This window comes from Pinus tabuliformis, chromosome J, assembly GCF_031772625.1.
Source record: "Pinus tabuliformis cultivar Carrire ecotype Pingquan chromosome J, CPIR1, whole genome shotgun sequence".
Classification (NCBI taxonomy): Eukaryota; Viridiplantae; Streptophyta; class Pinopsida; order Pinales; family Pinaceae; genus Pinus; species Pinus tabuliformis.
In genome coordinates, this window is record NC_142295.1 from 1,607,051,774 (window position 1) to 1,607,064,655 (window position 12,882).

Genomic DNA, 12,882 nt, shown 5'->3' on the forward strand with positions numbered 1-12,882 from the left:
ATATTGACTTTAGTAGGTGTTAATCATCATCATCATCATCATCATATATATATATATATATAATACTTAATTTAATTTAAATTAATTTTATTTAAATTAATATCTTTAGAAAAATAATTTTATTATATTTTATATTGTTTAAAAAATGAATAATTCTTTTAAAATGATTAAATGGTTTTTTGATAAATTATATATATATATATATGGAAATAGTTGTTAAAATTAATCTAAATTTGGAAATAGTTGTTAAAATTAAGTTAATTGTGTAATCTATACATGTTCTTCAACCTCTAAAGTGTTCAAATCTATTTAAATTATAATATAGCCTGCAAATATCTCCACTTGTATCATAAAATTTCAAAATTAAAATAAATAAACAGCACTTTTTGTTGCACAAAAAACTCCTGTGGTTGTATCTCTCTTTCGAGATGAAATTGGATGTTCTTATCAGTTTTCCCCTCTTATTTTTTGGAAATGTCAAATAAATCTCAAATGTTACATCTGAGATTTTGATAGATTTAAATCTCCTAACCTTATTATTATTTAGCATTACATAGTAACTACTATTAACTTATTCTCAAACCAATCTTATAACTTTATTATTATTTAATAACACTATTTTATTAATTACTTATTCTTAACCTCTTTATTAATTCCCTTAACAATATCCATACTGCTAATTTCTACTTTATAACTAAAATTAAATTTTTAAAATAATTTATAACTAATTTAAAAATCTTAAATCCAACTTTTTAAATAAAAATATTAAATCTAACTTTTTAAATAATTTTTTTAATTGTTTGACTATTCTCCAAGAGCTAGTTTTCAACCACTAACTTTAGATTAATCCAAAAAACACTTATCTATCTATTAATATCTTAATATAAACTAATTACTATTTCAAATAAAAATAATTAAATTTTAATATCAAAATATCAAACAATTAAATTAATACTTATATTCTCATTAAAATATTATATTTTATTTACCAAACTAATTCTTTAAAATATGATATTTAATGTTCCAAACTTATTCTTTTAAATATTTTATTTTATTCTCAAAACGTTTATAAGCTCAGTGTCAAATTTCCCACAAACGAAGACTTGTAAATTATCCTTATAATATATATTTTTGAATTATGTTTTTGTTTTATGTTACTCGCCAATAATCCTTCTTATCCATTGTAAACTAAATGAAAAAACATAATCTCCTTAATACGATTAAAATTATTATAAATTTGATAAAATTTTAAATATGAAATGAAAATATAAATGATATTAATTTGATTAAATTAGTATGAATTTAATTTAGCATCAAGAAAAGGGTAAGTATTGAAATTTTGATATTAATAATGTTAAAACAATTTTTACATTAAAAATATTTTTTTAACCTACTTTAAAACGATTTTTACATTAAAATTTATTACAGCTAGAGGAGGAATGGTAGACCTAACCTATTATGAAAATGAAATATTTCACCTAATTTATTATAAAAATATGAATATTTCACATTTTAAAATGATTTTATATTAGAAGCACTAATCTAACAAATGACTCTAATTTGGGTAAAGAAACGTAGTGAAAATAGCATTGTGCATTCATATTTTCTTAATCATGGATATGAATAGAGACATAATGTAACAAATTGGATTTGAATTATTTTGACTTTTATACTGCTATATTCCAACCACAAAAGTGAAATTGGATATAGTGAAATGATTTATTTTTTAAATAATATTTTGATGAAGAAAAGCTCTTAGTATGGCTTGTTAACGATTCGGCAACATAAGATTTGGTGGAAATGAACAAGGAACAAGGAAATTTATGCGAAGGCCAACATTGACCGGAAGACAAATATTCGTTTAGTTGATATTCTTACCATTAATCGGACTTTTACATAGAATAATCCTTGAGGGGTCACCATCGGATCTCTTTTTTGTTTCAGAATCAGTGATGGATAAGGACATCTTTTTGGAGGCAGCCATCCTGCCTTGTCTTGGCTTAGATTATTGGCCTATCCGGTTGGAGGTTGATCTTAAATAGGCACCAAGAAACAAACCCTTATGTTTTGAAAGATTCTAGCGGGAGAGGCCTAATTTGTGGATAACGCAAAGGCTTGGTGGAACAAAGTCTTTGTGATTGATAAGAACAAAATGCACTCTTTTCATTTGAAACATAAAGCATTAAAGGTGAAAATTAAGTTATGGAATTGCAAATAATTCAAAAATATTTTTGAAGAAAAGTCCATATTAGAAGCTCAGATCCAACAACGTATGAAAGGGCGAATCGAGGAGCTCATTCTTCAAGAAGGCTCTACTTTGAATCAATTAGAGTTGTGGTGACAACAAGAGAAAACCCCATGGTACCAACAAAAGTCCAAGGTTCAGTGGTTGAAGGAGGGTGAACAAAACACCAGTTTTTTCATAAATCTATACTTCAGCGGAGACACTCGAATAAGATTTTCGCTATTCAAGGTTGCGATGGAATGTGTAAACTATTACATGAAGAGATAGCAGTGGAACTGATTGATTACCATAGGGGAATTCTTTCAAAAAGGTTTTACAATCGATAATCTGCAATTAATAATATTTTAAGGAGTATCCCTAAGGTTATTAGTCAAGAACAAAATGAGGCTTTGATGCATCACATATCTTATCAAGAGGTCGAAGTTGTAGTGATGGGATGCCGAAGAATAAGTCATCAGGTCCTCATGGTTTCACCATTGATTTTTTTCAAGCTTGTTAGTCCTTTCTAGGGGGCGAGATTCATGTTGTGATGGAGGAATCTCCTTAAAATCAATCGTTGTGGTTGGGTCTTAACACAACCTTCTTTTCTGTAGTACCTAAAGTTGGACAATCAAAGGGTCCTAGTGGCTTTCACCCTATTTCACTATCTAATGTCATTTATAACGTGATCTCACTATGTAATGTCATTTATAACGTGATCTCTACAGTGGTGGTTAATTGTTTCAAGCCTCTGTTATCTCTTTTAATCTCTCCGGTGTAGATAGGTTTTGTTGAAGTTCAACAATTATTCAATGGGATAATTGCTAAGTAGGAGATTATTCATACGTTGAAGAACTCGACACATCATGGTATGATGATCAAATTAGATATGTCCAAATTTTATGATCATATTAGTTGGGATTATTTGATGCAAGTTATGGATTCTTTTGGTTTTTCATGGCATTGGATTTCGTGGATTTATTCATTAATCTCTTTCCTTTTTCTTCAATCCTAATATCTTCCCCTTTTTCTCAATTCTAATTAATGCCTCTTCTTCTCTACCTTCTCATTTTTGTGTGGACCATATTAGGGAGATCCTTTGTCTGCCTTTCTGTTTAGAATTGTAATGGAGGGTCTTGGATGATTTCTTTCCCTTTCTAGTTCGCAGGGATATATGAAGGGTTTAAGGTTTTTTGGTGCAGATCTTCCAATTACTCATCAACAATTCGTTGATGATGTTTTTTTTTTCGGGCCTCCCACTCTTAGAGAAGTTAATGGAATCAGTTCATTTTTGCAGTCATTTATGGTGGCCTTGGTAACTCTCATAAATAAGGAAAAAATGAGTATATTTTTCTTCAATTGTAAAGAGTCTTTTCAATGTCACTTAAGGCAAAACAATGTTTTCATAGAGATAGCAAAAAAGTGACCTGATTTTGAAAAGAGACAACGCATAACACACATTTTCTTAGAGCATAGTTTTTGGCACTTTAAATTTTTTTATGTACAATAAGTTTTAGAATGTTAATGCTTTGCATGCTGATTTAAAAAAGTGGTGATTCTGTATCAGGCCTTTTTTTTAAAAAACCTATTTTTTGACATTAAATTTTGTAATGTATGAAATATAAATAATTATTTTCTAAATTTAACAATTTTTGACACTTTAAATTTTTGAATGTATTAAGTGTGGATATTTTTCTTAAATGTTTCATTTTTTATAGAAAAAAATTCAAAAAAATAAATAAATAAATAAATAAAACTATAAAATTAAGTAACTAAAAATAGAAAAAAATAAAAAAACATTAACCAAAAAAACTAAAAAAATAAAATAAAATAAAAGCAAACTATATTAAAAAAAATAGAAAATTAAAAAAAAAAAAAAAAAACCATTAAAAATCTAAAAAGATTAAAAACATGAAAAAAACCTAAAAGAACCAAGATATACTTAAATTAAAAAAAAAAAAACATATATATTAAATTTTAAAAAAATATCGAAAATATATATATATTTTGGATTTTTTAAAAAATCCATTAAAAAAAACAAAAAACAAAAAACATATATTTTTGATTTTTAAAAAATAAAAAACATTTAAAATTAAAAAAACTTATATTTATGATTAAAAAAAACATTTAAAATTTTAACCTACATTTTTAATAAATAAAAAACATTTAAAATTAAAAATAAAACACATATTTTTTGGATTTAAAAAAAAAACTAAAACAAAGTATACTTTTGATTTAAAAAAAAAAGAACATTTAAAATATTTTAAAATTTAAAAGATTATAAAAAAATTACACTTAAAATATTTAAAAATATATATATTTTTAAAAACTATATATAAAATAAATTAATTTCAAAAAAAACATTTAATTTTATTTTTTTTAAATACATTTAACATGTTTGGAAAAAAAAAATTATTTAAAGCCAAAAAAAGTCAGCTGCGGCCTATGGGAACGCTACAACGGCCAAGCCCCCATGGCCAATTTTTTGTTTTCTTGTTTAAATAATTTTTTTTCAAACACGTTAAACGTAATTAAGAAAAAAAAAATTAAATCTTTATTTTATATATAGTTTTAAAATATATATTTTTAAATATTTTAAATGTAATTTTTTTTTTTTAATTTTAAATTTCAAATTTTTTAATATAAACTTTTACATGTTTTTTTTTTCTTTTTAAATCAAATATAGATATATGATGATGATGATGGTTAACGTCCCCTGAGACCAAATAATGGTCTATCGGACCTAAAGAAACAAATTATCTATTTTGATTTAAGATTTTATTCCTATACTCAAAAAGCTTGGAGAGAAGCCTCCCGATCTCACTATAATATAATTTAAGATTTTATTCCTATACTCAAAAATCTTGGAGAGAAGCCTCCCGATCTCACTATAATTTTGACATTGTAAAAGGCTAGGAAGGTCAGTATTGTAACAAAGATTGTGAAATTGAGATCTAATGTGGTTATACACAGGGCACTCTAAGAGGAAGTGGTTTTCATCCTCGATGTTCCTATTCTCACATATATGGCAGATCCTTTCCGTCCATGGCGTTTTAGGAACTGCCCAACGACTTGTTTCACTATGGAGCTTATGAGAATTCGTTATAATCTTTGCTATATTAATTTTCTTGTTTGAGCTAGTTAAAATAGAGAGATACTTTTGATCTTCTAGGGTGGGGTTGATGACCTTCTTTTTTTTTTTCCAGTGGAAAAATCTGTAACCTTTTATTAAAAAATGAAAAGTTACAATTGCAGATGCATGATGCATTTCCATAAGCTGCCCAATGGGCTCCAGTGCCATGGCACCCGACGCAACGTTACATGACTAACGTGCAAAAAATGATGAGAAGAGAAATGAGAGAGAGAGAGGGAAAGTAGTGAAAGCAAGAAAAACTGAATATACATATGTGAGTAAGGCTCACGCTTCAGGTTTTTCTTCCTTTTTTCTTTTCGACCTTGCGCCACTCTCCTTGGGTGGGCTCGATCTGATGAGCCGTTTTCCAGATCGGGGCTCCTGTTGGGGCGATCTCCCATTTGCGCGACGCAGTCTGCGAACCCTCTGTTAAATCGATGCGGATATCCTCCGATCTGCCGCCTGGGTTCTTGGGCAGTTAGATCCGACCTAGATCTGCAGAGATTGGGGCTCAGATCGGGTAGATCCGTCCTAGATCTGCTGAGTTTGAGCCATGCGGTTTTGTGGTGGGTCAGATCTACAACCCTCAGTCCCCCGTCCTTGCATGCAGAATTCGCGAGGGGAGGGACAATGTTGGCGTGAGCGATAAAGCCAAACCCTGACGATTTTCCGCCTCCGAGGTGGATTTTGAACCCAAAAGCCGTTTTTGTGTGCAGATTTCTGATCTCATGCCTCTTGGCGAGCTTCGCTTCCAGATCCGCCTCTGATACATTTGGCCCATCAAGCAGATGATGATTTGGGCGAGGGTTATCTGCTATGTCAGGGGCTTCAGATATTTTCCAGGCGTTAGGCCGCATAGCCAATCCCGTGCCGACAGTTCGATAATCATCAGAGCGCACGCTCTTGAGGCCGGTCCAGTGTAGGGTAATGGCTGTGGCTAGCCCTGCACCGCCTCCGCCGACGACCGCAATGACTGTGGTTTCGTTACCAGCGCAGGAAAAAACCTCAGCGATGGCCATCTCTTCTTCCCCTGAGATTTCTCTTCTTCAAAATTACACCTTCAAGAACTGATGTTATCACACAAACCGAAATACCTAGACATTATTTTCCATTGTTGTTCATTGCAGATCTGGATTATTTGTGAAATAATACCCAATTTCAAAAGAAAAATCAGTCGAATCGCGGGTTGATGACCTTCTTATAATAACTTCATTTTCTTTTAGCCGTTAAATCTTTCTCACACCACATTTTTTCTTTGAACTTAGAAGTAACAATATCTTTAATGTTATTTATGTTTTGCAATGCATCATTTTCGTTGATCTCCCAATAATTTAACCAGGCCCTTGTGCCTTTATGCCACCCTCGATTGAGCCTTAGGCAGTTTTGGCTAGAATTTAAAGCTAGCTTAGGAAGTCTATGATCGTCTATGATCGTCTATATATATATATATATATATATATATGTTTTTAATCTTAATTTTAGTAGTTTTTAAAAAAAAATTATTTATTTTTTTAATTTTCTATTATTTTTAATCTCATTTTTTTAATTTTTTTTTTAATATGCTTTTTAAAATTTTTCTATTTTTACTTAATTTTATAGTTTTTTTTTTATTTTTTATTTTTTTTTCCTTTTTTTTTTGGGGTTTAAAACATAAAACAAAACAAAAAATTATTTTTTTTTAAATATGTTTTTCTTATTATTTCTTTATATATATATATATATATATATATATATATATTTTAATTCTCATCTTTTATAGGTAATTTTTTTTTTTAACATTTTTATGATTCTTTTTTTTTTGTTAATTTGTTTTTGTTATGTTTGATTTTTTTTTTTGTCTTTTTTATATATTTGATTTTTTTTAATATATATTTTTATTTATGTTTAGGCTATTTTTTTTCATTATTTTAATTTTTGTTTTTATTTTTAATTTTATGTTTTCATTATTCTTTTAAATTTTAATGTTTTTTGGAGTCATGATAAAATCTTTTATACCATTATTTCAAAATGTTGAAAATTTACCCTAGCAAAAAAAAAACGTTATTCCAACATCAACACTTTTAGTTTTGAAGGGTGTGCTTTGCACAATTTTTGCACAAAAAATTGGTTTTCACTGTCATTTTTAAAACATGTTGAAAATTTACTAAAAAAAAAAAAATGTTATTGCAGCATCAACACTTTTCATTTGGAGGGTGTTTTTTGCACATAAAAATTCAATTTTACTGAGATTTTTTTAAAATGCTAAAAATTGACCCTAAAAAAAAACTATCGTTCCATTATCAACACTTTTCATTTTCAAGGTGTTTTTTACACAATTTTTGCACAAAAAATTTGTTTTCACTACCATTTTTAAAACATGTTCAAAATTGGCCCTAAAAAAAACATCGTTCCAATATACACACTTTTCGTTTCTAGCACTGTTTTTCATGTTTTTTCGGGGTTCTTTTGTGAGAGTTCATGTTTTGAGTTTATAGTTCTCGTTTCAAAGTTTACATTGTTGCGAGTTTTAGAGTTTCGCGGAGCTCAACTTCCCTCCAAATATGTGGGGGTTCCTTTAGCTTTGAATATTAATTGAATAGCATGTTGGCAAGATATGTTGCAAGAACTTAATTCCCAAGTTTCCAATTGGTCTTTTCGTGTATTAAACTTTACAGTTCGATTGGTTCTAACTAAATCAAATTTGTAGGCAATTTCGAATTTTGAAGGTTGTTTATGGTAAACTCAGATCTCTTTTGTGAGGTTCAAATATGGTTAAGAGCTGGTCCTTAGTAGCATAGGAATCACTTGCCAAATCCAAGTTGTTAGGTGGATTGGGTCTATGCGACCTTGAGAGTATTAGTAAAGCTTTTGGGGTGAAGGTTTGGTGGTGATGGGTGATAGGCATTAATAAACTCTGGAAGAAAATTTGGATGAGGAAGTATGCTTCCTCACCATCTTAGGAAACTAAATTACATCATGAGGGGGTTATCTTTGGCTTGAATCTTTGGAATTGGGCACAAGACAGTAAATATGTGGTGCATAAACATGCCCTTCGGGATATTTTCTCAAGTTGCTCAACTCTATTTTGGGAGGAGGTGTGACAGCAAATGACATGTTTTAGTGACAAAGAAGATTTCCGAAATTTACAAGTTTTCTTAACCAATCTTGGTGTTGTGAGAGTTGGTGATTACTGGAAGTAGAGGTTCATTCTCAAATTTCGAGAGAGTGGAAGAAAAAAAAGGATTGTCTGGATTCTTCTCAAGATTTACCATGGGATGCTTTCCAGTAGGAACTAGATGAACGACGAATCACATGTTCTTCTGGTGGAGATATATTGTGTTGGAGTCACCTTCCCAATAGGATATTTCCCTTTGAAATAAGCTTATTTGCTTATTTCTAAGCTTGGGACAATGGAACGATACATTATTTGGACGAAGATATGGTCTATTATATATTGGCAAAAGATTGCTTATTTCCTCTTATTGATAGCAAGGCAATGACGCTTAACCTGGGATCACATCTGTTAGAAAGGTTATGAAGGCCCATCCTTATGTTTTCTTTGTGGTAAGGATGAATAGATGCAAGATCATATCTTCCTCACCTACTTCTATGAAAAGGCGATATGGTCTAACTGTCTTTCCATTTTTCGTATCCATCTCTCTGAGAGAAAAAGTTTCTCTTTGTTATTGGAGAAATGGAGTCATAAGAAATTCCATAGTCCTATTTTCAATCGATCCCAATGTTTACTTATTGGTTTTATACTTTGGAATTTATGAAAATAACATAAATTTAGGATTTTACGTCATAAAATTAGACCTAACCGAATTCTTATGGAGTTGGTTTTGTCTAATCTTTGGGAATCTGTATTGGTTATTTCTTGGTCTATTGAGGATTGGATTATAATGTTGTGGAAATTGAGATCTTGAATGCCTTGAATTTGGATCAATGGGTGGTTGTTTTAGGCCTAAATCATCCTTTTGTCCCTTTTATTATTTCCAATGCCTCTTGTGCTCCTCCTCCTAGGAATTTCATTAAATAAAACTTTGTTGTGGCAACAAAGGGTAATCTGAGTTTAGTCAATGTTGGAGGAATTTTCAGGGATGACCATTCTTCTCCTCTGAGAGTTTATGCCATGCATTATGGATTTGTAAGTAATAATATGGATGCATTTATGGATCTGGAAGAAGATATTCAAATAGTTGTAAGATAAGGCTTCAAACTCTTTCATATTGATGGAGATTCCCTCATTGCAGTTTAATGCATTTAGAAAATTATCGATGGTCATCCAGATCATAAGGTTATTAAAAGTTGGAGGTTAAATGGGATTGTAGAACATATTATTGTTCTATTGGACTCCTTTGAGTACATTCGTGTTCAAAATACTTGCATATCTAGTAATTGGGTTGAGGATTACTTGGCCAGTATGGGGTGTCGCTCTAACAAATTTGATTTGGATGAATCTTGGTCCATGCCCTCTAACCCAATTGACATACAAGTTTTGCAAAAATTGATTATTGAGGAGACTCTAGTCCTCGATGGGGGTGTACAAGTGGGTGTTTTCATATCATCGGGATGAGTGTTGGTGTACCACCTAGATGATCATCATGACGCAGTGGTTACAAGTAGTTAATGTGTGTGCAATTGGTATGTGTGCCATTAACTGTATAAATATTTGCTTTCGGTGGACGAATGTTTGTTGGTGGTGGCATTATAGGGTTCAAGGGTGTGGTTACCACCTTTTCCTATGGTTCTAATAACTCCTTTCAACTGGCATGGAGGGTGGTCTATAGCGGGGTAGTTTCCCTGGTTAGTTGAGGAGTTACAATGGAAAGTGGTCTTTGTTCGGCGAGCCATTCCTTATACGCCTATATAAATCATTTTATTCTCTATTTATGGGGGACGATAGTTTGGTTTTTGGTGTATTGTTTAGTCATCATTGTTTTCTTTGCTTCTTTTCTAGTATCACTCTTGTTGGTCTAGTTATATTGATTCAATTGTAGTCTCAGTCCTATTCAGTGGGTTTATAATTCAAGGAAACCACTTACATTTCTCTGGGGCATCTACTTGGTGGTCTTGTTTTGGTGTCTACATGTGGTTCTCTGTGGTATTCACTATGTAAAGTGTTGCAAGTGGAAGGTTGGGTTGTCTTTTTGGATGCGTAGTGAGTTTCTTAACCTTTTGGGTCTACCCCCCTGTTGAGTGGTTCATTGGGGACAATTTGTTATCTTCAGGTCTCGTCATCAATGTCTCTCTCCTTGTCCCTCACTTTCCTTCATTGGGCATTGTTCATCCTTTGGCTATTCTCTTTGTCTTGCCTCTCAAGCTTTCATGGATCATCGCCAACAAATGCCCAACTGTCGAGGCAGAGGCTCTTTCATTGGGCAGAGAAGGTCTCATCCCTTATTGCCCTTCTCTTATCATTTTGTTGCCTCTCCTTTTGACTCAATTCCATTGGAGGTTCATCGTGAAATTTATATTTGGAGGATTTGGAGAGTGGTGACCATCCATATGCTTCAGATTCAGAATTAGTTAGTGTTGATCTTAAGTGGTTTCCAAACTTTGGTCATTTTTGTAAGAGGAGGTTGCATTTCCTCATCTCCCTGGCCTTGAATCAACAAACTTACACTTTCTTGCATCTTTTGTTTAGGGAAAAGAAGATTGATAAATACAATATCTTCTCCTCTCTAGAGGATATCAAGCGTATGGTTCACAATATTCATTTCTCTTTCAACAATGTTGATTCTCACTTGGAAAAGGTGGAGTCTTTTTTGGTTACAAATTCTGGTTCCGGTGATCTCACGGACCCCCCTGCTCTAGTGGGAACACCCATGTTCTTTTTTCTTTGGATCATGACTCATCAGAAACAGATAAATGAAGGCTTTTGTTTACTTTTGATCCTATGTTTTATGGATCAGTTTTGTGGACATTTTTGGCTACTTCAGGTTTTTGGCCTTGGCTCTATGTGTATGGTGTTGGCAGTATATTTGTTGGTTACTTGTCTCTTTTATGGTTGTATATTGTGATGTGGTTGTTGTGCATATACCATGTCATTGTCACAATTTTTCACTAGAGTTCCTTTGGTATGGCTCATTATAGTTACTGTGGATTTGATTTTTGGTTAATCGTTGTATTTCGTGATACACTTCATACATTGAAAATAAATTTTTGTGGTTTTGTTGTTAGTTTAAATGCCAATGTTTCTTATCTTTGATGCTCATGATGGTGGGTCATGTTCTTGAGATAATGCTTCTCCATTAGTTTCTGGCCTGTTTCTATGATGTAATCACTGATTTACCTCCTTTTCTGTTAATGGAAATCAATATTATTTATTCACAATATATATATATATATATATGGATTACTAAATATTCATTATAATACTAAAAACAATCCATATAAGAATAATATTATTAAAAAAACATTAATACCATACACTTTCATATACCATTAAATATTTTTTCTATAAATAAACATCATTGATTTCCATTAACATAATGACTACATTAGAGACACAAACCAAAAGTTGGTCGAAAACAAACGGAGAAGCATTGTCTCAAGAACACGGCCCACAATCATGAACATCAAAGTTAAGAAACTCTAACATAAACTAACAACAAAACCACAAAAATATATTGCGAGTACATGAAGCGTATCAAGAAATACAGTCATCATCCAAAAATCAAACCCACAGTAACCATAATGAGTCGTACCAAAGGAACTCTAGTGAGAAATAGAGACATTGATACGATATATGCACAATAACCACATCTCAATATATTGCCAACGGAGAGACCAATAACCAAGAAATATACTACCAACACCATACGCTACACATAGAGCCAAGGCCAAACCCTGAAGTAGCCGAAAGCGTCCATAGAACCATAACTACATCCACCTAAAAACTGCTTCAAAAAACATAGGATCAGAAGTAAACAAAAACCTTCATTTATGCGGTTTTGATGAATCATGATCCGAAAAAGAGAACAAGAGTGTGCCCATAGTCAACCATAATCAACCATGACAACCATGGTCGTCTTTGGTTGACCACAGTTAACCAATGTTCAACATGGCAAACCATGGTCAACCATGGTCAAACATGCTCAACCAAGGTCAACCATGGCCATCTATTGTCAACATGGATGACCATAATATATGATAGAAAACTATGGTCAACCATGGTCAAATTGGTTGAACCACATTCACCCTTGATCACCATTGTCAACTATGGTTAACATACCCAACCATTATTAACCATGGTCAACCATGATCAAACATGAACAACCATGGTCAACCATAGTCAATCATAATCTATCATAGTCAACTATAATTGGTTGTGGACAACCATGATCATTGAGTGAACTCTATATTGACCATAAGAAACCCTCCTTAGGTATAACTTGAACATATTTAGCCATAGTCAACAATGATCTACTAATCCTTCTAAGTCATCAACTAGCACAACCACATTAGTATATCAAATACATTTTCTATCTTTTATATACCAATTAACACACAAAAATAAGACCAAACTAACCTACATCAACTA